This window comes from Schistocerca nitens, chromosome 9 (genome assembly GCF_023898315.1).
Source record: "Schistocerca nitens isolate TAMUIC-IGC-003100 chromosome 9, iqSchNite1.1, whole genome shotgun sequence".
Taxonomy (NCBI): Eukaryota; Metazoa; Arthropoda; class Insecta; order Orthoptera; family Acrididae; genus Schistocerca; species Schistocerca nitens.
The window spans coordinates 453228502-453251277 of NC_064622.1; the positions used below are offsets into that span (position 1 = coordinate 453228502).

General features: G+C 51.8%; 65 non-coding genes across 65 annotated transcripts; 26 read left to right on the top strand and 39 right to left on the bottom strand.

The window, feature by feature from the left end:
• The first annotated feature begins 3521 nt into the window (after nucleotides 1-3521).
• Trnar-acg (transfer RNA arginine (anticodon ACG)) lies at nucleotides 3522-3594 on the top strand. The gene has a single exon. It is a non-coding gene; the product is annotated as a tRNA-Arg (tRNA).
• A 287-nt stretch (nucleotides 3595-3881) lies between these two features.
• On the top strand, nucleotides 3882-3953 carry Trnam-cau (transfer RNA methionine (anticodon CAU)). Its single transcript has one exon. It is a non-coding gene; the product is annotated as a tRNA-Met (tRNA).
• Nucleotides 3954-4187: 234 nt separating this feature from the next.
• Trnad-guc (transfer RNA aspartic acid (anticodon GUC)) lies at nucleotides 4188-4259 on the bottom strand. The gene has a single exon. It is a non-coding gene; the product is annotated as a tRNA-Asp (tRNA).
• Nucleotides 4260-4366: 107 nt separating this feature from the next.
• Trnad-guc (transfer RNA aspartic acid (anticodon GUC)) lies at nucleotides 4367-4438 on the bottom strand. Its single transcript has one exon. It is a non-coding gene; the product is annotated as a tRNA-Asp (tRNA).
• Nucleotides 4439-4545: 107 nt separating this feature from the next.
• Trnai-uau (transfer RNA isoleucine (anticodon UAU)) lies at nucleotides 4546-4637 on the bottom strand. Its single transcript is given in 2 exon segments — nucleotides 4546-4581; nucleotides 4600-4637. It is a non-coding gene; the product is annotated as a tRNA-Ile (tRNA).
• Nucleotides 4638-5015: 378 nt separating this feature from the next.
• Trnar-acg (transfer RNA arginine (anticodon ACG)) lies at nucleotides 5016-5088 on the top strand. Its single transcript has one exon. It is a non-coding gene; the product is annotated as a tRNA-Arg (tRNA).
• A 287-nt stretch (nucleotides 5089-5375) lies between these two features.
• Trnam-cau (transfer RNA methionine (anticodon CAU)) lies at nucleotides 5376-5447 on the top strand. Its single transcript has one exon. It is a non-coding gene; the product is annotated as a tRNA-Met (tRNA).
• Nucleotides 5448-5681: 234 nt separating this feature from the next.
• Nucleotides 5682-5753, bottom strand: Trnad-guc (transfer RNA aspartic acid (anticodon GUC)). Its single transcript has one exon. It is a non-coding gene; the product is annotated as a tRNA-Asp (tRNA).
• Nucleotides 5754-5860: 107 nt separating this feature from the next.
• Nucleotides 5861-5932, bottom strand: Trnad-guc (transfer RNA aspartic acid (anticodon GUC)). The gene has a single exon. It is a non-coding gene; the product is annotated as a tRNA-Asp (tRNA).
• A 107-nt stretch (nucleotides 5933-6039) lies between these two features.
• Nucleotides 6040-6131, bottom strand: Trnai-uau (transfer RNA isoleucine (anticodon UAU)). The gene is given in 2 exon segments: nucleotides 6040-6075; nucleotides 6094-6131. It is a non-coding gene; the product is annotated as a tRNA-Ile (tRNA).
• Nucleotides 6132-6509: 378 nt separating this feature from the next.
• Nucleotides 6510-6582, top strand: Trnar-acg (transfer RNA arginine (anticodon ACG)). Its single transcript has one exon. It is a non-coding gene; the product is annotated as a tRNA-Arg (tRNA).
• A 287-nt stretch (nucleotides 6583-6869) lies between these two features.
• Trnam-cau (transfer RNA methionine (anticodon CAU)) lies at nucleotides 6870-6941 on the top strand. The gene has a single exon. It is a non-coding gene; the product is annotated as a tRNA-Met (tRNA).
• A 234-nt stretch (nucleotides 6942-7175) lies between these two features.
• On the bottom strand, nucleotides 7176-7247 carry Trnad-guc (transfer RNA aspartic acid (anticodon GUC)). The gene has a single exon. It is a non-coding gene; the product is annotated as a tRNA-Asp (tRNA).
• Nucleotides 7248-7354: 107 nt separating this feature from the next.
• On the bottom strand, nucleotides 7355-7426 carry Trnad-guc (transfer RNA aspartic acid (anticodon GUC)). Its single transcript has one exon. It is a non-coding gene; the product is annotated as a tRNA-Asp (tRNA).
• A 107-nt stretch (nucleotides 7427-7533) lies between these two features.
• On the bottom strand, nucleotides 7534-7625 carry Trnai-uau (transfer RNA isoleucine (anticodon UAU)). Its single transcript is given in 2 exon segments — nucleotides 7534-7569; nucleotides 7588-7625. It is a non-coding gene; the product is annotated as a tRNA-Ile (tRNA).
• Nucleotides 7626-8003: 378 nt separating this feature from the next.
• On the top strand, nucleotides 8004-8076 carry Trnar-acg (transfer RNA arginine (anticodon ACG)). The gene has a single exon. It is a non-coding gene; the product is annotated as a tRNA-Arg (tRNA).
• A 287-nt stretch (nucleotides 8077-8363) lies between these two features.
• Trnam-cau (transfer RNA methionine (anticodon CAU)) lies at nucleotides 8364-8435 on the top strand. Its single transcript has one exon. It is a non-coding gene; the product is annotated as a tRNA-Met (tRNA).
• Nucleotides 8436-8669: 234 nt separating this feature from the next.
• Trnad-guc (transfer RNA aspartic acid (anticodon GUC)) lies at nucleotides 8670-8741 on the bottom strand. The gene has a single exon. It is a non-coding gene; the product is annotated as a tRNA-Asp (tRNA).
• Nucleotides 8742-8848: 107 nt separating this feature from the next.
• Trnad-guc (transfer RNA aspartic acid (anticodon GUC)) lies at nucleotides 8849-8920 on the bottom strand. The gene has a single exon. It is a non-coding gene; the product is annotated as a tRNA-Asp (tRNA).
• Nucleotides 8921-9027: 107 nt separating this feature from the next.
• Nucleotides 9028-9119, bottom strand: Trnai-uau (transfer RNA isoleucine (anticodon UAU)). The gene is given in 2 exon segments: nucleotides 9028-9063; nucleotides 9082-9119. It is a non-coding gene; the product is annotated as a tRNA-Ile (tRNA).
• Nucleotides 9120-9497: 378 nt separating this feature from the next.
• Nucleotides 9498-9570, top strand: Trnar-acg (transfer RNA arginine (anticodon ACG)). Its single transcript has one exon. It is a non-coding gene; the product is annotated as a tRNA-Arg (tRNA).
• A 287-nt stretch (nucleotides 9571-9857) lies between these two features.
• Trnam-cau (transfer RNA methionine (anticodon CAU)) lies at nucleotides 9858-9929 on the top strand. Its single transcript has one exon. It is a non-coding gene; the product is annotated as a tRNA-Met (tRNA).
• Nucleotides 9930-10163: 234 nt separating this feature from the next.
• On the bottom strand, nucleotides 10164-10235 carry Trnad-guc (transfer RNA aspartic acid (anticodon GUC)). The gene has a single exon. It is a non-coding gene; the product is annotated as a tRNA-Asp (tRNA).
• Nucleotides 10236-10342: 107 nt separating this feature from the next.
• Trnad-guc (transfer RNA aspartic acid (anticodon GUC)) lies at nucleotides 10343-10414 on the bottom strand. The gene has a single exon. It is a non-coding gene; the product is annotated as a tRNA-Asp (tRNA).
• A 107-nt stretch (nucleotides 10415-10521) lies between these two features.
• On the bottom strand, nucleotides 10522-10613 carry Trnai-uau (transfer RNA isoleucine (anticodon UAU)). The gene is given in 2 exon segments: nucleotides 10522-10557; nucleotides 10576-10613. It is a non-coding gene; the product is annotated as a tRNA-Ile (tRNA).
• Nucleotides 10614-10991: 378 nt separating this feature from the next.
• On the top strand, nucleotides 10992-11064 carry Trnar-acg (transfer RNA arginine (anticodon ACG)). The gene has a single exon. It is a non-coding gene; the product is annotated as a tRNA-Arg (tRNA).
• A 287-nt stretch (nucleotides 11065-11351) lies between these two features.
• Trnam-cau (transfer RNA methionine (anticodon CAU)) lies at nucleotides 11352-11423 on the top strand. Its single transcript has one exon. It is a non-coding gene; the product is annotated as a tRNA-Met (tRNA).
• A 234-nt stretch (nucleotides 11424-11657) lies between these two features.
• On the bottom strand, nucleotides 11658-11729 carry Trnad-guc (transfer RNA aspartic acid (anticodon GUC)). The gene has a single exon. It is a non-coding gene; the product is annotated as a tRNA-Asp (tRNA).
• A 107-nt stretch (nucleotides 11730-11836) lies between these two features.
• Trnad-guc (transfer RNA aspartic acid (anticodon GUC)) lies at nucleotides 11837-11908 on the bottom strand. The gene has a single exon. It is a non-coding gene; the product is annotated as a tRNA-Asp (tRNA).
• Nucleotides 11909-12015: 107 nt separating this feature from the next.
• On the bottom strand, nucleotides 12016-12107 carry Trnai-uau (transfer RNA isoleucine (anticodon UAU)). The gene is given in 2 exon segments: nucleotides 12016-12051; nucleotides 12070-12107. It is a non-coding gene; the product is annotated as a tRNA-Ile (tRNA).
• Nucleotides 12108-12485: 378 nt separating this feature from the next.
• On the top strand, nucleotides 12486-12558 carry Trnar-acg (transfer RNA arginine (anticodon ACG)). Its single transcript has one exon. It is a non-coding gene; the product is annotated as a tRNA-Arg (tRNA).
• Nucleotides 12559-12845: 287 nt separating this feature from the next.
• On the top strand, nucleotides 12846-12917 carry Trnam-cau (transfer RNA methionine (anticodon CAU)). The gene has a single exon. It is a non-coding gene; the product is annotated as a tRNA-Met (tRNA).
• A 234-nt stretch (nucleotides 12918-13151) lies between these two features.
• Trnad-guc (transfer RNA aspartic acid (anticodon GUC)) lies at nucleotides 13152-13223 on the bottom strand. The gene has a single exon. It is a non-coding gene; the product is annotated as a tRNA-Asp (tRNA).
• Nucleotides 13224-13330: 107 nt separating this feature from the next.
• Trnad-guc (transfer RNA aspartic acid (anticodon GUC)) lies at nucleotides 13331-13402 on the bottom strand. Its single transcript has one exon. It is a non-coding gene; the product is annotated as a tRNA-Asp (tRNA).
• A 107-nt stretch (nucleotides 13403-13509) lies between these two features.
• Nucleotides 13510-13601, bottom strand: Trnai-uau (transfer RNA isoleucine (anticodon UAU)). The gene is given in 2 exon segments: nucleotides 13510-13545; nucleotides 13564-13601. It is a non-coding gene; the product is annotated as a tRNA-Ile (tRNA).
• A 378-nt stretch (nucleotides 13602-13979) lies between these two features.
• Nucleotides 13980-14052, top strand: Trnar-acg (transfer RNA arginine (anticodon ACG)). The gene has a single exon. It is a non-coding gene; the product is annotated as a tRNA-Arg (tRNA).
• A 287-nt stretch (nucleotides 14053-14339) lies between these two features.
• Nucleotides 14340-14411, top strand: Trnam-cau (transfer RNA methionine (anticodon CAU)). Its single transcript has one exon. It is a non-coding gene; the product is annotated as a tRNA-Met (tRNA).
• Nucleotides 14412-14645: 234 nt separating this feature from the next.
• Nucleotides 14646-14717, bottom strand: Trnad-guc (transfer RNA aspartic acid (anticodon GUC)). The gene has a single exon. It is a non-coding gene; the product is annotated as a tRNA-Asp (tRNA).
• Nucleotides 14718-14824: 107 nt separating this feature from the next.
• On the bottom strand, nucleotides 14825-14896 carry Trnad-guc (transfer RNA aspartic acid (anticodon GUC)). The gene has a single exon. It is a non-coding gene; the product is annotated as a tRNA-Asp (tRNA).
• A 107-nt stretch (nucleotides 14897-15003) lies between these two features.
• Nucleotides 15004-15095, bottom strand: Trnai-uau (transfer RNA isoleucine (anticodon UAU)). The gene is given in 2 exon segments: nucleotides 15004-15039; nucleotides 15058-15095. It is a non-coding gene; the product is annotated as a tRNA-Ile (tRNA).
• A 378-nt stretch (nucleotides 15096-15473) lies between these two features.
• Nucleotides 15474-15546, top strand: Trnar-acg (transfer RNA arginine (anticodon ACG)). Its single transcript has one exon. It is a non-coding gene; the product is annotated as a tRNA-Arg (tRNA).
• A 287-nt stretch (nucleotides 15547-15833) lies between these two features.
• Trnam-cau (transfer RNA methionine (anticodon CAU)) lies at nucleotides 15834-15905 on the top strand. The gene has a single exon. It is a non-coding gene; the product is annotated as a tRNA-Met (tRNA).
• A 234-nt stretch (nucleotides 15906-16139) lies between these two features.
• Trnad-guc (transfer RNA aspartic acid (anticodon GUC)) lies at nucleotides 16140-16211 on the bottom strand. Its single transcript has one exon. It is a non-coding gene; the product is annotated as a tRNA-Asp (tRNA).
• Nucleotides 16212-16318: 107 nt separating this feature from the next.
• On the bottom strand, nucleotides 16319-16390 carry Trnad-guc (transfer RNA aspartic acid (anticodon GUC)). Its single transcript has one exon. It is a non-coding gene; the product is annotated as a tRNA-Asp (tRNA).
• Nucleotides 16391-16497: 107 nt separating this feature from the next.
• Nucleotides 16498-16589, bottom strand: Trnai-uau (transfer RNA isoleucine (anticodon UAU)). Its single transcript is given in 2 exon segments — nucleotides 16498-16533; nucleotides 16552-16589. It is a non-coding gene; the product is annotated as a tRNA-Ile (tRNA).
• A 378-nt stretch (nucleotides 16590-16967) lies between these two features.
• Trnar-acg (transfer RNA arginine (anticodon ACG)) lies at nucleotides 16968-17040 on the top strand. The gene has a single exon. It is a non-coding gene; the product is annotated as a tRNA-Arg (tRNA).
• A 287-nt stretch (nucleotides 17041-17327) lies between these two features.
• Nucleotides 17328-17399, top strand: Trnam-cau (transfer RNA methionine (anticodon CAU)). Its single transcript has one exon. It is a non-coding gene; the product is annotated as a tRNA-Met (tRNA).
• A 234-nt stretch (nucleotides 17400-17633) lies between these two features.
• Trnad-guc (transfer RNA aspartic acid (anticodon GUC)) lies at nucleotides 17634-17705 on the bottom strand. The gene has a single exon. It is a non-coding gene; the product is annotated as a tRNA-Asp (tRNA).
• A 107-nt stretch (nucleotides 17706-17812) lies between these two features.
• Nucleotides 17813-17884, bottom strand: Trnad-guc (transfer RNA aspartic acid (anticodon GUC)). The gene has a single exon. It is a non-coding gene; the product is annotated as a tRNA-Asp (tRNA).
• Nucleotides 17885-17991: 107 nt separating this feature from the next.
• Trnai-uau (transfer RNA isoleucine (anticodon UAU)) lies at nucleotides 17992-18083 on the bottom strand. Its single transcript is given in 2 exon segments — nucleotides 17992-18027; nucleotides 18046-18083. It is a non-coding gene; the product is annotated as a tRNA-Ile (tRNA).
• Nucleotides 18084-18461: 378 nt separating this feature from the next.
• Nucleotides 18462-18534, top strand: Trnar-acg (transfer RNA arginine (anticodon ACG)). Its single transcript has one exon. It is a non-coding gene; the product is annotated as a tRNA-Arg (tRNA).
• Nucleotides 18535-18821: 287 nt separating this feature from the next.
• Nucleotides 18822-18893, top strand: Trnam-cau (transfer RNA methionine (anticodon CAU)). The gene has a single exon. It is a non-coding gene; the product is annotated as a tRNA-Met (tRNA).
• A 234-nt stretch (nucleotides 18894-19127) lies between these two features.
• Nucleotides 19128-19199, bottom strand: Trnad-guc (transfer RNA aspartic acid (anticodon GUC)). The gene has a single exon. It is a non-coding gene; the product is annotated as a tRNA-Asp (tRNA).
• A 107-nt stretch (nucleotides 19200-19306) lies between these two features.
• On the bottom strand, nucleotides 19307-19378 carry Trnad-guc (transfer RNA aspartic acid (anticodon GUC)). Its single transcript has one exon. It is a non-coding gene; the product is annotated as a tRNA-Asp (tRNA).
• A 107-nt stretch (nucleotides 19379-19485) lies between these two features.
• Nucleotides 19486-19577, bottom strand: Trnai-uau (transfer RNA isoleucine (anticodon UAU)). Its single transcript is given in 2 exon segments — nucleotides 19486-19521; nucleotides 19540-19577. It is a non-coding gene; the product is annotated as a tRNA-Ile (tRNA).
• Nucleotides 19578-19955: 378 nt separating this feature from the next.
• Trnar-acg (transfer RNA arginine (anticodon ACG)) lies at nucleotides 19956-20028 on the top strand. Its single transcript has one exon. It is a non-coding gene; the product is annotated as a tRNA-Arg (tRNA).
• Nucleotides 20029-20315: 287 nt separating this feature from the next.
• Trnam-cau (transfer RNA methionine (anticodon CAU)) lies at nucleotides 20316-20387 on the top strand. Its single transcript has one exon. It is a non-coding gene; the product is annotated as a tRNA-Met (tRNA).
• Nucleotides 20388-20621: 234 nt separating this feature from the next.
• Nucleotides 20622-20693, bottom strand: Trnad-guc (transfer RNA aspartic acid (anticodon GUC)). The gene has a single exon. It is a non-coding gene; the product is annotated as a tRNA-Asp (tRNA).
• Nucleotides 20694-20800: 107 nt separating this feature from the next.
• Trnad-guc (transfer RNA aspartic acid (anticodon GUC)) lies at nucleotides 20801-20872 on the bottom strand. Its single transcript has one exon. It is a non-coding gene; the product is annotated as a tRNA-Asp (tRNA).
• Nucleotides 20873-20979: 107 nt separating this feature from the next.
• On the bottom strand, nucleotides 20980-21071 carry Trnai-uau (transfer RNA isoleucine (anticodon UAU)). The gene is given in 2 exon segments: nucleotides 20980-21015; nucleotides 21034-21071. It is a non-coding gene; the product is annotated as a tRNA-Ile (tRNA).
• Nucleotides 21072-21449: 378 nt separating this feature from the next.
• Nucleotides 21450-21522, top strand: Trnar-acg (transfer RNA arginine (anticodon ACG)). Its single transcript has one exon. It is a non-coding gene; the product is annotated as a tRNA-Arg (tRNA).
• Nucleotides 21523-21809: 287 nt separating this feature from the next.
• Trnam-cau (transfer RNA methionine (anticodon CAU)) lies at nucleotides 21810-21881 on the top strand. The gene has a single exon. It is a non-coding gene; the product is annotated as a tRNA-Met (tRNA).
• A 234-nt stretch (nucleotides 21882-22115) lies between these two features.
• Trnad-guc (transfer RNA aspartic acid (anticodon GUC)) lies at nucleotides 22116-22187 on the bottom strand. Its single transcript has one exon. It is a non-coding gene; the product is annotated as a tRNA-Asp (tRNA).
• Nucleotides 22188-22294: 107 nt separating this feature from the next.
• Trnad-guc (transfer RNA aspartic acid (anticodon GUC)) lies at nucleotides 22295-22366 on the bottom strand. The gene has a single exon. It is a non-coding gene; the product is annotated as a tRNA-Asp (tRNA).
• Nucleotides 22367-22473: 107 nt separating this feature from the next.
• On the bottom strand, nucleotides 22474-22565 carry Trnai-uau (transfer RNA isoleucine (anticodon UAU)). Its single transcript is given in 2 exon segments — nucleotides 22474-22509; nucleotides 22528-22565. It is a non-coding gene; the product is annotated as a tRNA-Ile (tRNA).
• Between the last annotated feature and the right edge of the window lie 211 nt (nucleotides 22566-22776).

Sequence of the window (22776 nt, forward strand, 5' to 3'; positions counted from 1 at the left end):
TATTTCCCTTCGCCTTTTGGAGCGCTGATTTGAGTTCTTGTGGGGTTATGTCCGCCACCAGCAGGTCTACATCTTGTGTGTCCAGTCTTGCAGGTAGGCTAGTTTGCATACGCGTCACAGACTCCTCGTCCGCGGGTTCCAAGGCATAAAGCTTATTATAGTATGCTGCTACACATGTCTTGATGCCGCCTTGATCATTCACCTGATTACCGTCCTCTGTCCGGAGACTATAGATCATTTTACGTTGTGCGCGACGCTTCTCCGCCCCAAGATGATATACCGAGGGTATTTCCCCCGCCGTGCTATGATGGTCTCTGGAGCGGATCATAATACCTTCCATTCGTTTCCTCTTCAATGCCGTTAATTTCGCCTTAACTTTTTTAATTCGTAAAAAGGTGTCTGCTGTGGGACAATTGCTTTCATATAATTCCCGAAGGCAACGGAAGTAAAATTCGAACATACTCTGTTCGTCGCGGTGTCGTTCATAACAGTACGTTTTTAAGCAACTGATGAGTTTAGGTTTCGCACATTTGTACCACCAGCAAATGGTACTGGGGAAGTTCCGTCGTCGCCTTCTGCAGGCGCCCCACACGTCTTCCATTCTTGTTCGCAAATCATCTCCTTGAAGAACAGCTACGTTGAGTTTCCACATGTTTCTGCCACGAAAGATGTTCTGTCGAGGCATTTTCAGGAGACAGTGATAGGCGAGATGGTCGGAAAAGTACACTGGCCACGTTTCAGGCCCACCGACATTTGCACGTAAACACTGTGTGACATAAATCCGATCAAGTCGACTGGACGACGTAGAAGTGTGGAACGTGAAGCAGGGGCGGTCGCCATTAATGAGCTCCCACGTATCAGTCAATCGCAACTCTCGTACGAGGCGGCCCAACTCCGCACTTTTATTAAAGGTCGGATGTTGATCTTTCCGCTTAAGCACGCAATTAAAGTCACCGGCTAAAACCATTCCCCCTCTAACTCCTCTGATCAAATACAATAGATCTTCGTCGTAAAAACGAGACCGTTGCTCCCGATTTTGGTGTCCGGAGGGGGCATAGATATTTACGAATCGAATCCCATTTATGGAACAAGATATTCCTCGGCCGTTTTCCAGCCGTTCAACGTCAGATGCTACAATTCCATCCTTTAATAAGATTGCGGTGCCAGATGCGCCACGTAACGTTGTGTTTAAGAATACTTCATAACCTGCAATATTGATCCGGAACCCACTGTCAACCTCTTGTAACATAGCAATGTCAACGTCAGCGCTATATAGGTAATCCCTGAGACTATCGACCTTCTGTATCGACGTGATTTTATTGATATTCAGTGTGGCTATTTTATAAGTTTGCAGATGTGACATGTAAGGGAAGACGATCCTTTTGGTGAGGTTGTTTCTTTGTTTTTAATAGATGGACTGATTTAAGTATTTATCATGTCCCTTTGGCAACGCTTACTGCAACTCGCATCATTAGCGTATCATTATCAAGCAACACCAGTTGGCTAGCATGGTGGTGGACCACCACTCCCTGACGTCCGGAAGTTCACAATTTGGGGTGTCGAAATCCCGTATGTTGTACGCCCATCCGTTATCTGCAGTGCACGAATTAATAAAATTCCGAGTCCTCATCATCCTTCTCCCGCGTGAACCGATCGCCTCGGTGTACCTCGCCGTCGGTTTTTCCCTCTATCGTAGTAGCTGTGGGTGCATGTCCTCGGTCCGCGACATCGTCTTCCATCTCCTGGGCCCAGTCCAGCAAGGAATCGTCTGTGCGTGTACGTTTCTTCTCCTCGACCATGACCAATGAATGTTTATCCTTCTTCTTTGGAGAGCGTGTTCCCGAACCTGTAAAGCCAGATGCTTCCGGAGTGTCCGGCGCACGGTCAGACAGATCCTCCTTCCGTGATTTCTTGAGCGTCTTCTGGCTCTGTGGGCGGTTGTCCGACGACGTTTCGTGCATTATATGACAAAACTGCGTCGCCTTTTCCCTCAACGGTGGTGCACATGTTTCCGCCCCTGCATGAGCAATTCTGCGCTTTTTGTTGTCCTGGGACAGTATCGCTGAGGCATTCGCATTTGTCTCCATCATTTCAGTATCCGATAAATCTGCCTTCTCCACGTCTTGTGTGCGCATCACATTATTTCGTCGTAAGTCGCCGTCCACCTTTGACACCTCGGTGCTTCCGACTGACGATATCTTATCGTCAGTTGCAGGCAAATCCGGATGGGGGGTATCCAAACGTACTTCATGCTGCAATAGAGCCCCAGTGGCAGTACTGTCGTCCTCTGTAGTAGATGTGGTGGTCGGGGGTTGACGGAGTACCGCGGCATACCTCACGGGCAGTTGCGACATATTGGATTGCACTTTCGCCTCACCTACTGGTATTTGCGTCACGCGTCGTTGGGGACAGTCAGTGCGGACATGTCCGGGAGAACCACATGCTGCGCATGTCCTCGGTTGACCATCATACATAACTATTGCTCTGTACCCGCAGACATTGATATACGATGGTATATGCTTTTGTAAATCAATTTTCACTTGGCGAATACCATTCAACACCGGAAATTTATGCATAGTAGACCATTTTTCCGCGACATTAGAGAGAACTGTACCGTAAGGTTTGAGCACAGAGTTAATTTGTTCGGCTGTAATTTCGAATGGCAGTTCGAAAATTCGAACGGTCCTAAGACCTAACCCAGCTTGAGAAACTTGTACATCTCCGATAGTACCATCCGAATGTTTAAATTTCAGGGTCCCTCCACAAGATTCAACAATTTTATCACACGTGACAGCATTTTGCAGCTTAAGATAAACTGTACTACTACAGATCGACAAATGAATTCCAATAAGATCGTCCATATTCAATTTCAAAGATTCTTCTACAAAGTTCTCTACTTCAAATGATGTCGGTCGAACTAAAGACTGGTCAAACATCAACTTCAATGTGTCTCGTCGTGGTGGTTGTGCCATTACGAATTTCTAACCATGAATCGGTGTTACAGGGAAACAAGTACGCTAAGTGGCGTAACACTCACCACAACAGCCACAGCCAGCGGCGGTGAGGACGTAAACACAGCGCGTCCGCACAGCTCGCCCGCCTAAAGCAGACTTACGCGCGCTAAGCAATTGCGCCACTGGGGCTACAGCGAAACGCTCTCAGTTAGCCATATTCGCTTTGCTGCAAACCAGTGGTGGCTACAAAAACATATGATCGCCACCTGCGGCCATACTGCGACTTTGGCACCTAAGTACGAATGCTTCGTGCTATTCGTGTTTGATATGCTACGCTTACATGCACATCAACCGCCTCTCGTCATCGAAAAAATGCAGAAAAACGCGCGCCTTGCCTCGTGCTACCTGTCGAACAGCGAGCGCAGATGTGTGGCAAGCTCCAAGCTCTGCAGGCGCACCGCGACCACGCAGCTGGACGAGTGGTGCCTTCCTTGGGAGCTTGATGAGCCCTGGAGAACACGTTTCTTAGCGAATTGCACTTGTCTCGTAGCGAGAAATGCTGCCACTGGCCCTGTGGCGCAACGGATAACGCGTCTGACTACGGATCAGAAGATTCCAGGTTCGAATCCTGGCAGGGTCGGCATTTTGTTAGTTGCCAACGCGTAGCTGGGCAGTGGATTTCGTATGTCGCCGCATCGTGCAGTGCTTTGTTACTCCTGTGCATCTCGCAGCTGCATGTCGAGGCGATCGTGGTAAATATCGCTGCGTGCAAGCGTCAGCGTAGCGTCAGTCGAGCAAAGTCGAGACAAGTCAAGCTGAGAGCTGTAGGAGATGTTACGCAATCAAATGTAGGCGCGTGAAAGCGACGCAGACAACACTGCCCAAGTGTCCCAAGTGATGTGACGAAGAGCCAGTATACACCCACACAGCAGAGTGGCGCAGTGGAAGCGTGCTGGGCCCATAACCCAGAGGTCCGTGGATCGAAACCACGCTCTGCTAAAATTATTTCTTTTCCTGATTGTGTCGAGCACGATTATTACGCCTAGAGAGTCGGCTGGGGGCATTGATTCAGCCTCAAAAGCAAACCCCGTAATTCTGAAGTGTGAAGAATGCGAGAACTACTTCCTATGATGCATCATTTTTTAAGATTTTGCAGCAAGTCAATGGCAAAGTTAATGCTCTTCCGCCCCACACGCGCAACACTCGAGCAGGTTTGTGAGATAAAAATCGCGTCTCCCCGGCGGGGAATCGAACCCCGGTCTCCCGCGTGACAGGCGGGGATACTAACCACTATACTACCGAGGACGGGATGCAGGCAGCTGTCTGTGTGGGAGACACTTGTTGCAAGTAGCTGTAAACGGTCTACACTAAGTTCGGCGACTGATAGTGCAATAATTAAAAATCTAGTGTGCCTCCCCGGCGGGGAATCGAACCCCGGTCTCCCGCGTGACAGGCGGGGATACTAACCACTATACTACCGAGGAAGACGCAACTAGCGCCTATAATGCACATTAATCTTGCTGACATAGCTGATACATCTGAAATGTAGCCTCCCGATGCTGTCAGAGACAGCTGCTACGAAATAAAAGTATGCCCCAGGTGAGGCTCGAACTCACAACCCCGGCATTGCTCACGGCTACTGCCTTATAAGTACCGTGCGCTAACCAATTGCGCCACTGGGGCTACAGCGAAACGCTCTCAGTTAGCCATATTCGCTTTGCTGCAAACCAGTGGTGGCTACAAAAACATATGATCGCCACCTGCGGCCATACTGCGACTTTGGCACCTAAGTACGAATGCTTCGTGCTATTCGTGTTTGATATGCTACGCTTACATGCACATCAACCGCCTCTCGTCATCGAAAAAATGCAGAAAAACGCGCGCCTTGCCTCGTGCTACCTGTCGAACAGCGAGCGCAGATGTGTGGCAAGCTCCAAGCTCTGCAGGCGCACCGCGACCACGCAGCTGGACGAGTGGTGCCTTCCTTGGGAGCTTGATGAGCCCTGGAGAACACGTTTCTTAGCGAATTGCACTTGTCTCGTAGCGAGAAATGCTGCCACTGGCCCTGTGGCGCAACGGATAACGCGTCTGACTACGGATCAGAAGATTCCAGGTTCGAATCCTGGCAGGGTCGGCATTTTGTTAGTTGCCAACGCGTAGCTGGGCAGTGGATTTCGTATGTCGCCGCATCGTGCAGTGCTTTGTTACTCCTGTGCATCTCGCAGCTGCATGTCGAGGCGATCGTGGTAAATATCGCTGCGTGCAAGCGTCAGCGTAGCGTCAGTCGAGCAAAGTCGAGACAAGTCAAGCTGAGAGCTGTAGGAGATGTTACGCAATCAAATGTAGGCGCGTGAAAGCGACGCAGACAACACTGCCCAAGTGTCCCAAGTGATGTGACGAAGAGCCAGTATACACCCACACAGCAGAGTGGCGCAGTGGAAGCGTGCTGGGCCCATAACCCAGAGGTCCGTGGATCGAAACCACGCTCTGCTAAAATTATTTCTTTTCCTGATTGTGTCGAGCACGATTATTACGCCTAGAGAGTCGGCTGGGGGCATTGATTCAGCCTCAAAAGCAAACCCCGTAATTCTGAAGTGTGAAGAATGCGAGAACTACTTCCTATGATGCATCATTTTTTAAGATTTTGCAGCAAGTCAATGGCAAAGTTAATGCTCTTCCGCCCCACACGCGCAACACTCGAGCAGGTTTGTGAGATAAAAATCGCGTCTCCCCGGCGGGGAATCGAACCCCGGTCTCCCGCGTGACAGGCGGGGATACTAACCACTATACTACCGAGGACGGGATGCAGGCAGCTGTCTGTGTGGGAGACACTTGTTGCAAGTAGCTGTAAACGGTCTACACTAAGTTCGGCGACTGATAGTGCAATAATTAAAAATCTAGTGTGCCTCCCCGGCGGGGAATCGAACCCCGGTCTCCCGCGTGACAGGCGGGGATACTAACCACTATACTACCGAGGAAGACGCAACTAGCGCCTATAATGCACATTAATCTTGCTGACATAGCTGATACATCTGAAATGTAGCCTCCCGATGCTGTCAGAGACAGCTGCTACGAAATAAAAGTATGCCCCAGGTGAGGCTCGAACTCACAACCCCGGCATTGCTCACGGCTACTGCCTTATAAGTACCGTGCGCTAACCAATTGCGCCACTGGGGCTACAGCGAAACGCTCTCAGTTAGCCATATTCGCTTTGCTGCAAACCAGTGGTGGCTACAAAAACATATGATCGCCACCTGCGGCCATACTGCGACTTTGGCACCTAAGTACGAATGCTTCGTGCTATTCGTGTTTGATATGCTACGCTTACATGCACATCAACCGCCTCTCGTCATCGAAAAAATGCAGAAAAACGCGCGCCTTGCCTCGTGCTACCTGTCGAACAGCGAGCGCAGATGTGTGGCAAGCTCCAAGCTCTGCAGGCGCACCGCGACCACGCAGCTGGACGAGTGGTGCCTTCCTTGGGAGCTTGATGAGCCCTGGAGAACACGTTTCTTAGCGAATTGCACTTGTCTCGTAGCGAGAAATGCTGCCACTGGCCCTGTGGCGCAACGGATAACGCGTCTGACTACGGATCAGAAGATTCCAGGTTCGAATCCTGGCAGGGTCGGCATTTTGTTAGTTGCCAACGCGTAGCTGGGCAGTGGATTTCGTATGTCGCCGCATCGTGCAGTGCTTTGTTACTCCTGTGCATCTCGCAGCTGCATGTCGAGGCGATCGTGGTAAATATCGCTGCGTGCAAGCGTCAGCGTAGCGTCAGTCGAGCAAAGTCGAGACAAGTCAAGCTGAGAGCTGTAGGAGATGTTACGCAATCAAATGTAGGCGCGTGAAAGCGACGCAGACAACACTGCCCAAGTGTCCCAAGTGATGTGACGAAGAGCCAGTATACACCCACACAGCAGAGTGGCGCAGTGGAAGCGTGCTGGGCCCATAACCCAGAGGTCCGTGGATCGAAACCACGCTCTGCTAAAATTATTTCTTTTCCTGATTGTGTCGAGCACGATTATTACGCCTAGAGAGTCGGCTGGGGGCATTGATTCAGCCTCAAAAGCAAACCCCGTAATTCTGAAGTGTGAAGAATGCGAGAACTACTTCCTATGATGCATCATTTTTTAAGATTTTGCAGCAAGTCAATGGCAAAGTTAATGCTCTTCCGCCCCACACGCGCAACACTCGAGCAGGTTTGTGAGATAAAAATCGCGTCTCCCCGGCGGGGAATCGAACCCCGGTCTCCCGCGTGACAGGCGGGGATACTAACCACTATACTACCGAGGACGGGATGCAGGCAGCTGTCTGTGTGGGAGACACTTGTTGCAAGTAGCTGTAAACGGTCTACACTAAGTTCGGCGACTGATAGTGCAATAATTAAAAATCTAGTGTGCCTCCCCGGCGGGGAATCGAACCCCGGTCTCCCGCGTGACAGGCGGGGATACTAACCACTATACTACCGAGGAAGACGCAACTAGCGCCTATAATGCACATTAATCTTGCTGACATAGCTGATACATCTGAAATGTAGCCTCCCGATGCTGTCAGAGACAGCTGCTACGAAATAAAAGTATGCCCCAGGTGAGGCTCGAACTCACAACCCCGGCATTGCTCACGGCTACTGCCTTATAAGTACCGTGCGCTAACCAATTGCGCCACTGGGGCTACAGCGAAACGCTCTCAGTTAGCCATATTCGCTTTGCTGCAAACCAGTGGTGGCTACAAAAACATATGATCGCCACCTGCGGCCATACTGCGACTTTGGCACCTAAGTACGAATGCTTCGTGCTATTCGTGTTTGATATGCTACGCTTACATGCACATCAACCGCCTCTCGTCATCGAAAAAATGCAGAAAAACGCGCGCCTTGCCTCGTGCTACCTGTCGAACAGCGAGCGCAGATGTGTGGCAAGCTCCAAGCTCTGCAGGCGCACCGCGACCACGCAGCTGGACGAGTGGTGCCTTCCTTGGGAGCTTGATGAGCCCTGGAGAACACGTTTCTTAGCGAATTGCACTTGTCTCGTAGCGAGAAATGCTGCCACTGGCCCTGTGGCGCAACGGATAACGCGTCTGACTACGGATCAGAAGATTCCAGGTTCGAATCCTGGCAGGGTCGGCATTTTGTTAGTTGCCAACGCGTAGCTGGGCAGTGGATTTCGTATGTCGCCGCATCGTGCAGTGCTTTGTTACTCCTGTGCATCTCGCAGCTGCATGTCGAGGCGATCGTGGTAAATATCGCTGCGTGCAAGCGTCAGCGTAGCGTCAGTCGAGCAAAGTCGAGACAAGTCAAGCTGAGAGCTGTAGGAGATGTTACGCAATCAAATGTAGGCGCGTGAAAGCGACGCAGACAACACTGCCCAAGTGTCCCAAGTGATGTGACGAAGAGCCAGTATACACCCACACAGCAGAGTGGCGCAGTGGAAGCGTGCTGGGCCCATAACCCAGAGGTCCGTGGATCGAAACCACGCTCTGCTAAAATTATTTCTTTTCCTGATTGTGTCGAGCACGATTATTACGCCTAGAGAGTCGGCTGGGGGCATTGATTCAGCCTCAAAAGCAAACCCCGTAATTCTGAAGTGTGAAGAATGCGAGAACTACTTCCTATGATGCATCATTTTTTAAGATTTTGCAGCAAGTCAATGGCAAAGTTAATGCTCTTCCGCCCCACACGCGCAACACTCGAGCAGGTTTGTGAGATAAAAATCGCGTCTCCCCGGCGGGGAATCGAACCCCGGTCTCCCGCGTGACAGGCGGGGATACTAACCACTATACTACCGAGGACGGGATGCAGGCAGCTGTCTGTGTGGGAGACACTTGTTGCAAGTAGCTGTAAACGGTCTACACTAAGTTCGGCGACTGATAGTGCAATAATTAAAAATCTAGTGTGCCTCCCCGGCGGGGAATCGAACCCCGGTCTCCCGCGTGACAGGCGGGGATACTAACCACTATACTACCGAGGAAGACGCAACTAGCGCCTATAATGCACATTAATCTTGCTGACATAGCTGATACATCTGAAATGTAGCCTCCCGATGCTGTCAGAGACAGCTGCTACGAAATAAAAGTATGCCCCAGGTGAGGCTCGAACTCACAACCCCGGCATTGCTCACGGCTACTGCCTTATAAGTACCGTGCGCTAACCAATTGCGCCACTGGGGCTACAGCGAAACGCTCTCAGTTAGCCATATTCGCTTTGCTGCAAACCAGTGGTGGCTACAAAAACATATGATCGCCACCTGCGGCCATACTGCGACTTTGGCACCTAAGTACGAATGCTTCGTGCTATTCGTGTTTGATATGCTACGCTTACATGCACATCAACCGCCTCTCGTCATCGAAAAAATGCAGAAAAACGCGCGCCTTGCCTCGTGCTACCTGTCGAACAGCGAGCGCAGATGTGTGGCAAGCTCCAAGCTCTGCAGGCGCACCGCGACCACGCAGCTGGACGAGTGGTGCCTTCCTTGGGAGCTTGATGAGCCCTGGAGAACACGTTTCTTAGCGAATTGCACTTGTCTCGTAGCGAGAAATGCTGCCACTGGCCCTGTGGCGCAACGGATAACGCGTCTGACTACGGATCAGAAGATTCCAGGTTCGAATCCTGGCAGGGTCGGCATTTTGTTAGTTGCCAACGCGTAGCTGGGCAGTGGATTTCGTATGTCGCCGCATCGTGCAGTGCTTTGTTACTCCTGTGCATCTCGCAGCTGCATGTCGAGGCGATCGTGGTAAATATCGCTGCGTGCAAGCGTCAGCGTAGCGTCAGTCGAGCAAAGTCGAGACAAGTCAAGCTGAGAGCTGTAGGAGATGTTACGCAATCAAATGTAGGCGCGTGAAAGCGACGCAGACAACACTGCCCAAGTGTCCCAAGTGATGTGACGAAGAGCCAGTATACACCCACACAGCAGAGTGGCGCAGTGGAAGCGTGCTGGGCCCATAACCCAGAGGTCCGTGGATCGAAACCACGCTCTGCTAAAATTATTTCTTTTCCTGATTGTGTCGAGCACGATTATTACGCCTAGAGAGTCGGCTGGGGGCATTGATTCAGCCTCAAAAGCAAACCCCGTAATTCTGAAGTGTGAAGAATGCGAGAACTACTTCCTATGATGCATCATTTTTTAAGATTTTGCAGCAAGTCAATGGCAAAGTTAATGCTCTTCCGCCCCACACGCGCAACACTCGAGCAGGTTTGTGAGATAAAAATCGCGTCTCCCCGGCGGGGAATCGAACCCCGGTCTCCCGCGTGACAGGCGGGGATACTAACCACTATACTACCGAGGACGGGATGCAGGCAGCTGTCTGTGTGGGAGACACTTGTTGCAAGTAGCTGTAAACGGTCTACACTAAGTTCGGCGACTGATAGTGCAATAATTAAAAATCTAGTGTGCCTCCCCGGCGGGGAATCGAACCCCGGTCTCCCGCGTGACAGGCGGGGATACTAACCACTATACTACCGAGGAAGACGCAACTAGCGCCTATAATGCACATTAATCTTGCTGACATAGCTGATACATCTGAAATGTAGCCTCCCGATGCTGTCAGAGACAGCTGCTACGAAATAAAAGTATGCCCCAGGTGAGGCTCGAACTCACAACCCCGGCATTGCTCACGGCTACTGCCTTATAAGTACCGTGCGCTAACCAATTGCGCCACTGGGGCTACAGCGAAACGCTCTCAGTTAGCCATATTCGCTTTGCTGCAAACCAGTGGTGGCTACAAAAACATATGATCGCCACCTGCGGCCATACTGCGACTTTGGCACCTAAGTACGAATGCTTCGTGCTATTCGTGTTTGATATGCTACGCTTACATGCACATCAACCGCCTCTCGTCATCGAAAAAATGCAGAAAAACGCGCGCCTTGCCTCGTGCTACCTGTCGAACAGCGAGCGCAGATGTGTGGCAAGCTCCAAGCTCTGCAGGCGCACCGCGACCACGCAGCTGGACGAGTGGTGCCTTCCTTGGGAGCTTGATGAGCCCTGGAGAACACGTTTCTTAGCGAATTGCACTTGTCCCGTAGCGAGAAATGCTGCCACTGGCCCTGTGGCGCAACGGATAACGCGTCTGACTACGGATCAGAAGATTCCAGGTTCGAATCCTGGCAGGGTCGGCATTTTGTTAGTTGCCAACGCGTAGCTGGGCAGTGGATTTCGTATGTCGCCGCATCGTGCAGTGCTTTGTTACTCCTGTGCATCTCGCAGCTGCATGTCGAGGCGATCGTGGTAAATATCGCTGCGTGCAAGCGTCAGCGTAGCGTCAGTCGAGCAAAGTCGAGACAAGTCAAGCTGAGAGCTGTAGGAGATGTTACGCAATCAAATGTAGGCGCGTGAAAGCGACGCAGACAACACTGCCCAAGTGTCCCAAGTGATGTGACGAAGAGCCAGTATACACCCACACAGCAGAGTGGCGCAGTGGAAGCGTGCTGGGCCCATAACCCAGAGGTCCGTGGATCGAAACCACGCTCTGCTAAAATTATTTCTTTTCCTGATTGTGTCGAGCACGATTATTACGCCTAGAGAGTCGGCTGGGGGCATTGATTCAGCCTCAAAAGCAAACCCCGTAATTCTGAAGTGTGAAGAATGCGAGAACTACTTCCTATGATGCATCATTTTTTAAGATTTTGCAGCAAGTCAATGGCAAAGTTAATGCTCTTCCGCCCCACACGCGCAACACTCGAGCAGGTTTGTGAGATAAAAATCGCGTCTCCCCGGCGGGGAATCGAACCCCGGTCTCCCGCGTGACAGGCGGGGATACTAACCACTATACTACCGAGGACGGGATGCAGGCAGCTGTCTGTGTGGGAGACACTTGTTGCAAGTAGCTGTAAACGGTCTACACTAAGTTCGGCGACTGATAGTGCAATAATTAAAAATCTAGTGTGCCTCCCCGGCGGGGAATCGAACCCCGGTCTCCCGCGTGACAGGCGGGGATACTAACCACTATACTACCGAGGAAGACGCAACTAGCGCCTATAATGCACATTAATCTTGCTGACATAGCTGATACATCTGAAATGTAGCCTCCCGATGCTGTCAGAGACAGCTGCTACGAAATAAAAGTATGCCCCAGGTGAGGCTCGAACTCACAACCCCGGCATTGCTCACGGCTACTGCCTTATAAGTACCGTGCGCTAACCAATTGCGCCACTGGGGCTACAGCGAAACGCTCTCAGTTAGCCATATTCGCTTTGCTGCAAACCAGTGGTGGCTACAAAAACATATGATCGCCACCTGCGGCCATACTGCGACTTTGGCACCTAAGTACGAATGCTTCGTGCTATTCGTGTTTGATATGCTACGCTTACATGCACATCAACCGCCTCTCGTCATCGAAAAAATGCAGAAAAACGCGCGCCTTGCCTCGTGCTACCTGTCGAACAGCGAGCGCAGATGTGTGGCAAGCTCCAAGCTCTGCAGGCGCACCGCGACCACGCAGCTGGACGAGTGGTGCCTTCCTTGGGAGCTTGATGAGCCCTGGAGAACACGTTTCTTAGCGAATTGCACTTGTCTCGTAGCGAGAAATGCTGCCACTGGCCCTGTGGCGCAACGGATAACGCGTCTGACTACGGATCAGAAGATTCCAGGTTCGAATCCTGGCAGGGTCGGCATTTTGTTAGTTGCCAACGCGTAGCTGGGCAGTGGATTTCGTATGTCGCCGCATCGTGCAGTGCTTTGTTACTCCTGTGCATCTCGCAGCTGCATGTCGAGGCGATCGTGGTAAATATCGCTGCGTGCAAGCGTCAGCGTAGCGTCAGTCGAGCAAAGTCGAGACAAGTCAAGCTGAGAGCTGTAGGAGATGTTACGCAATCAAATGTAGGCGCGTGAAAGCGACGCAGACAACACTGCCCAAGTGTCCCAAGTGATGTGACGAAGAGCCAGTATACACCCACACAGCAGAGTGGCGCAGTGGAAGCGTGCTGGGCCCATAACCCAGAGGTCCGTGGATCGAAACCACGCTCTGCTAAAATTATTTCTTTTCCTGATTGTGTCGAGCACGATTATTACGCCTAGAGAGTCGGCTGGGGGCATTGATTCAGCCTCAAAAGCAAACCCCGTAATTCTGAAGTGTGAAGAATGCGAGAACTACTTCCTATGATGCATCATTTTTTAAGATTTTGCAGCAAGTCAATGGCAAAGTTAATGCTCTTCCGCCCCACACGCGCAACACTCGAGCAGGTTTGTGAGATAAAAATCGCGTCTCCCCGGCGGGGAATCGAACCCCGGTCTCCCGCGTGACAGGCGGGGATACTAACCACTATACTACCGAGGACGGGATGCAGGCAGCTGTCTGTGTGGGAGACACTTGTTGCAAGTAGCTGTAAACGGTCTACACTAAGTTCGGCGACTGATAGTGCAATAATTAAAAATCTAGTGTGCCTCCCCGGCGGGGAATCGAACCCCGGTCTCCCGCGTGACAGGCGTGGATACTAACCACTATACTACCGAGGAAGACGCAACTAGCGCCTATAATGCACATTAATCTTGCTGACATAGCTGATACATCTGAAATGTAGCCTCCCGATGCTGTCAGAGACAGCTGCTACGAAATAAAAGTATGCCCCAGGTGAGGCTCGAACTCACAACCCCGGCATTGCTCACGGCTACTGCCTTATAAGTACCGTGCGCTAACCAATTGCGCCACTGGGGCTACAGCGAAACGCTCTCAGTTAGCCATATTCGCTTTGCTGCAAACCAGTGGTGGCTACAAAAACATATGATCGCCACCTGCGGCCATACTGCGACTTTGGCACCTAAGTACGAATGCTTCGTGCTATTCGTGTTTGATATGCTACGCTTACATGCACATCAACCGCCTCTCGTCATCGAAAAAATGCAGAAAAACGCGCGCCTTGCCTCGTGCTACCTGTCGAACAGCGAGCGCAGATGTGTGGCAAGCTCCAAGCTCTGCAGGCGCACCGCGACCACGCAGCTGGACGAGTGGTGCCTTCCTTGGGAGCTTGATGAGCCCTGGAGAACACGTTTCTTAGCGAATTGCACTTGTCTCGTAGCGAGAAATGCTGCCACTGGCCCTGTGGCGCAACGGATAACGCGTCTGACTACGGATCAGAAGATTCCAGGTTCGAATCCTGGCAGGGTCGGCATTTTGTTAGTTGCCAACGCGTAGCTGGGCAGTGGATTTCGTATGTCGCCGCATCGTGCAGTGCTTTGTTACTCCTGTGCATCTCGCAGCTGCATGTCGAGGCGATCGTGGTAAATATCGCTGCGTGCAAGCGTCAGCGTAGCGTCAGTCGAGCAAAGTCGAGACAAGTCAAGCTGAGAGCTGTAGGAGATGTTACGCAATCAAATGTAGGCGCGTGAAAGCGACGCAGACAACACTGCCCAAGTGTCCCAAGTGATGTGACGAAGAGCCAGTATACACCCACACAGCAGAGTGGCGCAGTGGAAGCGTGCTGGGCCCATAACCCAGAGGTCCGTGGATCGAAACCACGCTCTGCTAAAATTATTTCTTTTCCTGATTGTGTCGAGCACGATTATTACGCCTAGAGAGTCGGCTGGGGGCATTGATTCAGCCTCAAAAGCAAACCCCGTAATTCTGAAGTGTGAAGAATGCGAGAACTACTTCCTATGATGCATCATTTTTTAAGATTTTGCAGCAAGTCAATGGCAAAGTTAATGCTCTTCCGCCCCACACGCGCAACACTCGAGCAGGTTTGTGAGATAAAAATCGCGTCTCCCCGGCGGGGAATCGAACCCCGGTCTCCCGCGTGACAGGCGGGGATACTAACCACTATACTACCGAGGACGGGATGCAGGCAGCTGTCTGTGTGGGAGACACTTGTTGCAAGTAGCTGTAAACGGTCTACACTAAGTTCGGCGACTGATAGTGCAATAATTAAAAATCTAGTGTGCCTCCCCGGCGGGGAATCGAACGCCGGTCTCCCGCGTGACAGGCGGGGATACTAACCACTATACTACCGAGGAAGACGCAACTAGCGCCTATAATGCACATTAATCTTGCTGACATAGCTGATACATCTGAAATGTAGCCTCCCGATGCTGTCAGAGACAGCTGCTACGAAATAAAAGTATGCCCCAGGTGAGGCTCGAACTCACAACCCCGGCATTGCTCACGGCTACTGCCTTATAAGTACCGTGCGCTAACCAATTGCGCCACTGGGGCTACAGCGAAACGCTCTCAGTTAGCCATATTCGCTTTGCTGCAAACCAGTGGTGGCTACAAAAACATATGATCGCCACCTGCGGCCATACTGCGACTTTGGCACCTAAGTACGAATGCTTCGTGCTATTCGTGTTTGATATGCTACGCTTACATGCACATCAACCGCCTCTCGTCATCGAAAAAATGCAGAAAAACGCGCGCCTTGCCTCGTGCTACCTGTCGAACAGCGAGCGCAGATGTGTGGCAAGCTCCAAGCTCTGCAGGCGCACCGCGACCACGCAGCTGGACGAGTGGTGCCTTCCTTGGGAGCTTGATGAGCCCTGGAGAACACGTTTCTTAGCGAATTGCACTTGTCTCGTAGCGAGAAATGCTGCCACTGGCCCTGTGGCGCAACGGATAACGCGTCTGACTACGGATCAGAAGATTCCAGGTTCGAATCCTGGCAGGGTCGGCATTTTGTTAGTTGCCAACGCGTAGCTGGGCAGTGGATTTCGTATGTCGCCGCATCGTGCAGTGCTTTGTTACTCCTGTGCATCTCGCAGCTGCATGTCGAGGCGATCGTGGTAAATATCGCTGCGTGCAAGCGTCAGCGTAGCGTCAGTCGAGCAAAGTCGAGACAAGTCAAGCTGAGAGCTGTAGGAGATGTTACGCAATCAAATGTAGGCGCGTGAAAGCGACGCAGACAACACTGCCCAAGTGTCCCAAGTGATGTGACGAAGAGCCAGTATACACCCACACAGCAGAGTGGCGCAGTGGAAGCGTGCTGGGCCCATAACCCAGAGGTCCGTGGATCGAAACCACGCTCTGCTAAAATTATTTCTTTTCCTGATTGTGTCGAGCACGATTATTACGCCTAGAGAGTCGGCTGGGGGCATTGATTCAGCCTCAAAAGCAAACCCCGTAATTCTGAAGTGTGAAGAATGCGAGAACTACTTCCTATGATGCATCATTTTTTAAGATTTTGCAGCAAGTCAATGGCAAAGTTAATGCTCTTCCGCCCCACACGCGCAACACTCGAGCAGGTTTGTGAGATAAAAATCGCGTCTCCCCGGCGGGGAATCGAACCCCGGTCTCCCGCGTGACAGGCGGGGATACTAACCACTATACTACCGAGGACGGGATGCAGGCAGCTGTCTGTGTGGGAGACACTTGTTGCAAGTAGCTGTAAACGGTCTACACTAAGTTCGGCGACTGATAGTGCAATAATTAAAAATCTAGTGTGCCTCCCCGGCGGGGAATCGAACCCCGGTCTCCCGCGTGACAGGCGGGGATACTAACCACTATACTACCGAGGAAGACGCAACTAGCGCCTATAATGCACATTAATCTTGCTGACATAGCTGATACATCTGAAATGTAGCCTCCCGATGCTGTCAGAGACAGCTGCTACGAAATAAAAGTATGCCCCAGGTGAGGCTCGAACTCACAACCCCGGCATTGCTCACGGCTACTGCCTTATAAGTACCGTGCGCTAACCAATTGCGCCACTGGGGCTACAGCGAAACGCTCTCAGTTAGCCATATTCGCTTTGCTGCAAACCAGTGGTGGCTACAAAAACATATGATCGCCACCTGCGGCCATACTGCGACTTTGGCACCTAAGTACGAATGCTTCGTGCTATTCGTGTTTGATATGCTACGCTTACATGCACATCAACCGCCTCTCGTCATCGAAAAAATGCAGAAAAACGCGCGCCTTGCCTCGTGCTACCTGTCGAACAGCGAGCGCAGATGTGTGGCAAGCTCCAAGCTCTGCAGGCGCACCGCGACCACGCAGCTGGACGAGTGGTGCCTTCCTTGGGAGCTTGATGAGCCCTGGAGAACACGTTTCTTAGCGAATTGCACTTGTCTCGTAGCGAGAAATGCTGCCACTGGCCCTGTGGCGCAACGGATAACGCGTCTGACTACGGATCAGAAGATTCCAGGTTCGAATCCTGGCAGGGTCGGCATTTTGTTAGTTGCCAACGCGTAGCTGGGCAGTGGATTTCGTATGTCGCCGCATCGTGCAGTGCTTTGTTACTCCTGTGCATCTCGCAGCTGCATGTCGAGGCGATCGTGGTAAATATCGCTGCGTGCAAGCGTCAGCGTAGCGTCAGTCGAGCAAAGTCGAGACAAGTCAAGCTGAGAGCTGTAGGAGATGTTACGCAATCAAATGTAGGCGCGTGAAAGCGACGCAGACAACACTGCCCAAGTGTCCCAAGTGATGTGACGAAGAGCCAGTATACACCCACACAGCAGAGTGGCGCAGTGGAAGCGTGCTGGGCCCATAACCCAGAGGTCCGTGGATCGAAACCACGCTCTGCTAAAATTATTTCTTTTCCTGATTGTGTCGAGCACGATTATTACGCCTAGAGAGTCGGCTGGGGGCATTGATTCAGCCTCAAAAGCAAACCCCGTAATTCTGAAGTGTGAAGAATGCGAGAACTACTTCCTATGATGCATCATTTTTTAAGATTTTGCAGCAAGTCAATGGCAAAGTTAATGCTCTTCCGCCCCACACGCGCAACACTCGAGCAGGTTTGTGAGATAAAAATCGCGTCTCCCCGGCGGGGAATCGAACCCCGGTCTCCCGCGTGACAGGCGGGGATACTAACCACTATACTACCGAGGACGGGATGCAGGCAGCTGTCTGTGTGGGAGACACTTGTTGCAAGTAGCTGTAAACGGTCTACACTAAGTTCGGCGACTGATAGTGCAATAATTAAAAATCTAGTGTGCCTCCCCGGCGGGGAATCGAACCCCGGTCTCCCGCGTGACAGGCGGGGATACTAACCACTATACTACCGAGGAAGACGCAACTAGCGCCTATAATGCACATTAATCTTGCTGACATAGCTGATACATCTGAAATGTAGCCTCCCGATGCTGTCAGAGACAGCTGCTACGAAATAAAAGTATGCCCCAGGTGAGGCTCGAACTCACAACCCCGGCATTGCTCACGGCTACTGCCTTATAAGTACCGTGCGCTAACCAATTGCGCCACTGGGGCTACAGCGAAACGCTCTCAGTTAGCCATATTCGCTTTGCTGCAAACCAGTGGTGGCTACAAAAACATATGATCGCCACCTGCGGCCATACTGCGACTTTGGCACCTAAGTACGAATGCTTCGTGCTATTCGTGTTTGATATGCTACGCTTACATGCACATCAACCGCCTCTCGTCATCGAAAAAATGCAGAAAAACGCGCGCCTTGCCTCGTGCTACCTGTCGAACAGCGAGCGCAGATGTGTGGCAAGCTCCAAGCTCTGCAGGCGCACCGCGACCACGCAGCTGGACGAGTGGTGCCTTCCTTGGGAGCTTGATGAGCCCTGGAGAACACGTTTCTTAGCGAATTGCACTTGTCTCGTAGCGAGAAATGCTGCCACTGGCCCTGTGGCGCAACGGATAACGCGTCTGACTACGGATCAGAAGATTCCAGGTTCGAATCCTGGCAGGGTCGGCATTTTGTTAGTTGCCAACGCGTAGCTGGGCAGTGGATTTCGTATGTCGCCGCATCGTGCAGTGCTTTGTTACTCCTGTGCATCTCGCAGCTGCATGTCGAGGCGATCGTGGTAAATATCGCTGCGTGCAAGCGTCAGCGTAGCGTCAGTCGAGCAAAGTCGAGACAAGTCAAGCTGAGAGCTGTAGGAGATGTTACGCAATCAAATGTAGGCGCGTGAAAGCGACGCAGACAACACTGCCCAAGTGTCCCAAGTGATGTGACGAAGAGCCAGTATACACCCACACAGCAGAGTGGCGCAGTGGAAGCGTGCTGGGCCCATAACCCAGAGGTCCGTGGATCGAAACCACGCTCTGCTAAAATTATTTCTTTTCCTGATTGTGTCGAGCACGATTATTACGCCTAGAGAGTCGGCTGGGGGCATTGATTCAGCCTCAAAAGCAAACCCCGTAATTCTGAAGTGTGAAGAATGCGAGAACTACTTCCTATGATGCATCATTTTTTAAGATTTTGCAGCAAGTCAATGGCAAAGTTAATGCTCTTCCGCCCCACACGCGCAACACTCGAGCAGGTTTGTGAGATAAAAATCGCGTCTCCCCGGCGGGGAATCGAACCCCGGTCTCCCGCGTGACAGGCGGGGATACTAACCACTATACTACCGAGGACGGGATGCAGGCAGCTGTCTGTGTGGGAGACACTTGTTGCAAGTAGCTGTAAACGGTCTACACTAAGTTCGGCGACTGATAGTGCAATAATTAAAAATCTAGTGTGCCTCCCCGGCGGGGAATCGAACCCCGGTCTCCCGCGTGACAGGCGGGGATACTAACCACTATACTACCGAGGAAGACGCAACTAGCGCCTATAATGCACATTAATCTTGCTGACATAGCTGATACATCTGAAATGTAGCCTCCCGATGCTGTCAGAGACAGCTGCTACGAAATAAAAGTATGCCCCAGGTGAGGCTCGAACTCACAACCCCGGCATTGCTCACGGCTACTGCCTTATAAGTACCGTGCGCTAACCAATTGCGCCACTGGGGCTACAGCGAAACGCTCTCAGTTAGCCATATTCGCTTTGCTGCAAACCAGTGGTGGCTACAAAAACATATGATCGCCACCTGCGGCCATACTGCGACTTTGGCACCTAAGTACGAATGCTTCGTGCTATTCGTGTTTGATATGCTACGCTTACATGCACATCAACCGCCTCTCGTCATCGAAAAAATGCAGAAAAACGCGCGCCTTGCCTCGTGCTACCTGTCGAACAGCGAGCGCAGATGTGTGGCAAGCTCCAAGCTCTGCAGGCGCACCGCGACCACGCAGCTGGACGAGTGGTGCCTTCCTTGGGAGCTTGATGAGCCCTGGAGAACACGTTTCTTAGCGAATTGCACTTGTCTCGTAGCGAGAAATGCTGCCACTGGCCCTGTGGCGCAACGGATAACGCGTCTGACTACGGATCAGAAGATTCCAGGTTCGAATCCTGGCAGGGTCGGCATTTTGTTAGTTGCCAACGCGTAGCTGGGCAGTGGATTTCGTATGTCGCCGCATCGTGCAGTGCTTTGTTACTCCTGTGCATCTCGCAGCTGCATGTCGAGGCGATCGTGGTAAATATCGCTGCGTGCAAGCGTCAGCGTAGCGTCAGTCGAGCAAAGTCGAGACAAGTCAAGCTGAGAGCTGTAGGAGATGTTACGCAATCAAATGTAGGCGCGTGAAAGCGACGCAGACAACACTGCCCAAGTGTCCCAAGTGATGTGACGAAGAGCCAGTATACACCCACACAGCAGAGTGGCGCAGTGGAAGCGTGCTGGGCCCATAACCCAGAGGTCCGTGGATCGAAACCACGCTCTGCTAAAATTATTTCTTTTCCTGATTGTGTCGAGCACGATTATTACGCCTAGAGAGTCGGCTGGGGGCATTGATTCAGCCTCAAAAGCAAACCCCGTAATTCTGAAGTGTGAAGAATGCGAGAACTACTTCCTATGATGCATCATTTTTTAAGATTTTGCAGCAAGTCAATGGCAAAGTTAATGCTCTTCCGCCCCACACGCGCAACACTCGAGCAGGTTTGTGAGATAAAAATCGCGTCTCCCCGGCGGGGAATCGAACCCCGGTCTCCCGCGTGACAGGCGGGGATACTAACCACTATACTACCGAGGACGGGATGCAGGCAGCTGTCTGTGTGGGAGACACTTGTTGCAAGTAGCTGTAAACGGTCTACACTAAGTTCGGCGACTGATAGTGCAATAATTAAAAATCTAGTGTGCCTCCCCGGCGGGGAATCGAACCCCGGTCTCCCGCGTGACAGGCGGGGATACTAACCACTATACTACCGAGGAAGACGCAACTAGCGCCTATAATGCACATTAATCTTGCTGACATAGCTGATACATCTGAAATGTAGCCTCCCGATGCTGTCAGAGACAGCTGCTACGAAATAAAAGTATGCCCCAGGTGAGGCTCGAACTCACAACCCCGGCATTGCTCACGGCTACTGCCTTATAAGTACCGTGCGCTAACCAATTGCGCCACTGGGGCTACAGCGAAACGCTCTCAGTTAGCCATATTCGCTTTGCTGCAAACCAGTGGTGGCTACAAAAACATATGATCGCCACCTGCGGCCATACTGCGACTTTGGCACCTAAGTACGAATGCTTCGTGCTATTCGTGTTTGATATGCTACGCTTACATGCACATCAACCGCCTCTCGTCATCGAAAAAATGCAGAAAAACGCGCGCCTTGCCTCGTGCTACCTGTCGAACAGCGAGCGCAGATGTGTGGCAAGCTCCAAGCTCTGCAGGCGCACCGCGACCACGCAGCTGGACGAGTGGTGCCTTCCTTGGGAGCTTGATGAGCCCTGGAGAACACGTTTCTTAGCGAATTGCACTTGTCTCGTAGCGAGAAATGCTGCCACTGGCCCTGTGGCGCAACGGATAACGCGTCTGACTACGGATCAGAAGATTCCAGGTTCGAATCCTGGCAGGGTCGGCATTTTGTTAGTTGCCAACGCGTAGCTGGGCAGTGGATTTCGTATGTCGCCGCATCGTGCAGTGCTTTGTTACTCCTGTGCATCTCGCAGCTGCATGTCGAGGCGATCGTGGTAAATATCGCTGCGTGCAAGCGTCAGCGTAGCGTCAGTCGAGCAAAGTCGAGACAAGTCAAGCTGAGAGCTGTAGGAGATGTTACGCAATCAAATGTAGGCGCGTGAAAGCGACGCAGACAACACTGCCCAAGTGTCCCAAGTGATGTGACGAAGAGCCAGTATACACCCACACAGCAGAGTGGCGCAGTGGAAGCGTGCTGGGCCCATAACCCAGAGGTCCGTGGATCGAAACCACGCTCTGCTAAAATTATTTCTTTTCCTGATTGTGTCGAGCACGATTATTACGCCTAGAGAGTCGGCTGGGGGCATTGATTCAGCCTCAAAAGCAAACCCCGTAATTCTGAAGTGTGAAGAATGCGAGAACTACTTCCTATGATGCATCATTTTTTAAGATTTTGCAGCAAGTCAATGGCAAAGTTAATGCTCTTCCGCCCCACACGCGCAACACTCGAGCAGGTTTGTGAGATAAAAATCGCGTCTCCCCGGCGGGGAATCGAACCCCGGTCTCCCGCGTGACAGGCGGGGATACTAACCACTATACTACCGAGGACGGGATGCAGGCAGCTGTCTGTGTGGGAGACACTTGTTGCAAGTAGCTGTAAACGGTCTACACTAAGTTCGGCGACTGATAGTGCAATAATTAAAAATCTAGTGTGCCTCCCCGGCGGGGAATCGAACCCCGGTCTCCCGCGTGACAGGCGGGGATACTAACCACTATACTACCGAGGAAGACGCAACTAGCGCCTATAATGCACATTAATCTTGCTGACATAGCTGATACATCTGAAATGTAGCCTCCCGATGCTGTCAGAGACAGCTGCTACGAAATAAAAGTATGCCCCAGGTGAGGCTCGAACTCACAACCCCGGCATTGCTCACGGCTACTGCCTTATAAGTACCGTGCGCTAACCAATTGCGCCACTGGGGCTACAGCGAAACGCTCTCAGTTAGCCATATTCGCTTTGCTGCAAACCAGTGGTGGCTACAAAAACATATGATCGCCACCTGCGGCCATACTGCGACTTTGGCACCTAAGTACGAATGCTTCGTGCTATTCGTGTTTGATATGCTACGCTTACATGCACATCAACCGCCTCTCGTCATCGAAAAAATGCAGAAAAACGCGCGCCTTGCCTCGT